Source organism: Triticum aestivum, chromosome 2A (assembly GCF_018294505.1).
Source record: "Triticum aestivum cultivar Chinese Spring chromosome 2A, IWGSC CS RefSeq v2.1, whole genome shotgun sequence".
NCBI lineage: Eukaryota > Viridiplantae > Streptophyta > Magnoliopsida > Poales > Poaceae > Triticum > Triticum aestivum.
The window spans coordinates 768,374,755-768,376,960 of NC_057797.1; the positions used below are offsets into that span (position 1 = coordinate 768,374,755).

The following is a 2,206-nucleotide window of genomic DNA, read 5'->3' on the forward strand; positions in this document are numbered from 1 at the left end:
ATGTGGCACGCTTTTGGCGTGCTCTCAAACAAACAAAAATCTCTCTTTTAAATTTGAGCAAATACCGATTTCTTTCTTAGATGCAAATTTCCATACTAACATTTGACGATGAAATATTTTTATTTGCAGGTTACACAACAAATGTGGACCGAAAATAACAAATAGTAGCGGATAACAAATGATGCTTTCAATTGGTTGTGTTAATATACAAATATATGGACATTTTAGAATAATGATTCAAATTTATGGACTACACATGTATGCGAACATTTTTTATGAAACTTCTTAATGCGCTTTCACCTTTTTTTAAGCGAGCTCAGAGGAGACACTCGGGGTTTCCTCGCAATATCATTGTACATTAGCGTCACTAGGTTTAACTTACTTTTGGCAAGCACATGTGTTTTTGACTAACACTATTAATGGAAGGAATAGATAGTACATTTTCAGTGATTGAAATATATCGATCCTTTCTCGATTAGAGTAGGTTACCTAATTGTTTTTCAATGAATAAGTTTTGGCCCCAGAGACCCAATTGGTAAATATATAAACATTACTATTGTCATGTTGTCATGTACTATGTTTACCGATGCTTAGTTAGCAAATATAGGAAAGAAGATGAATATGCCAAGTTGTCGAGTACTTTGTTTTCATTTGTTAATGGTGTAAGTACAGATCTTCAAAGCAAACCTGAAAAGTATAACATCACAATTCAGTATTAGTGTAACATAATTGAAATACCTTGCATATTTCAATCTGAGCTGGAACTTATTAGGAAATATCTCCTTTCTATCAAATGGCAAAAAATATTCTTAGTTAGCAAATAGACGGAGGGGGGTTGCTGGGAGAGGGCTGGGTTGGGTGCTTGGTGTGGACGGATGGCACTAACTGAGGTGGGGGTCAGAGGGGGAGAGGGCCGGCCCGTGGCGAGCTGGGGGAGGAAGGCGATGTGGGTGGCCGGCGGCTACGGGAGAGACAGAGACGGCGAGTTTTTTTCCCTTGGGCTTTGATTTGGAAACAAGAGGCCTAATGGCCGTTTCTTCAACCAAATTAGTAGATAGGCAAAGCCCATTTCCAATTGCCATGCTTGTTGAGTTAGAGAACACATTTTGCAGTTCTAAAAAAACACATTTTGCCTCCAACGTGAGAGAGCTTCTTAGAATTATGTGCAGCTTATGCATATTTCATTTATTTTCTACAACTACTTGTAACGGAATGAGTTGATTCGGAAGTGAGGTAACGCATCATCCATGACAGCAATGGTCCATGGTCACGACCCATGTGGCGGAACCATCGCTTGAGAAAATACGAGAGCATTCATGGCAGGAGATAAAAGGAGGGGGTGTGGTCTCAAATCCCCACCCATGTGGCACGTTGATGACTCACTTTATTCAACAATTACGGGAGGGGCTAAATGTTTCTTTTTTAAAATATATTTATTTTATACCCATTGCAACACATGGTCACTTTTGATATCTGATAGATATGAACAACGTTTGTAGGCACTCAATCACGACGACGGGTGAATTCCACCTTGGGCTTGGCAGCAGTCAAACAACAACATAAAGCGTCATTCTGGCAATAAGATCCCTTGGTGTAACCATAGTCCACACAATATTCCTTGCATTTCAATTCGGCGCATCCATCTTCAAGCCCGTAGCATGATTCTACAACAAAATATTAAATAAATTACCATGTTAAATATCATATGGGTTCATTCATGTGTCACTGTCAGTGCGTGCTATCAGCTATACACGCATAGCTGCAAGGAAAATTCTAGGTATACACAATAGGAAAGAAATGATGTTAACCTTTTGGATCAGCATCACATGACAACATAATGGTCGCCATCACCAACATGAGGGCTGCTAAGCATACAAAGCTTACATTTTTCTGACTAATCGCCATCACAAGATACAACGCAAACTAAGTACCGAACTCTTCTCTTTACTGTTTGATTTGATCTGCCAAATGTGTTGAAGAGCAGCTTGTTGTGCTAGCATTTATATAGGGGCAAGCATGCTAATTGATCCTGAGTTTTATCCTGATAATTAAATAACATCCTATTTTTAGGGTGAAATTAATGGATAGATTAATGCATATCTTTAAATAGAAGTGCATACTTATCACATCAATGCTTTTATTGTGAATTGATTTCTTCCCTTTTTTGGCGCATCCGTTATATCTATCTGGATATGAAGATCTGTTA

General features: G+C 38.6%; 1 long non-coding RNA gene across 1 annotated transcript; it reads right to left on the reverse strand.

The window, feature by feature from the left end:
* Positions 1-1,403: 1,403 nt before the first annotated feature.
* LOC123186592 (uncharacterized) lies at positions 1,404-1,961 on the reverse strand. The gene is made up of 2 exons (XR_006493669.1): positions 1,809-1,961; positions 1,404-1,664 (listed from the first exon to the last, which is right to left on the reverse strand). It is a non-coding gene; the product is annotated as an uncharacterized lncRNA (long non-coding RNA).
* Positions 1,962-2,206: the final 245 nt, after the last annotated feature.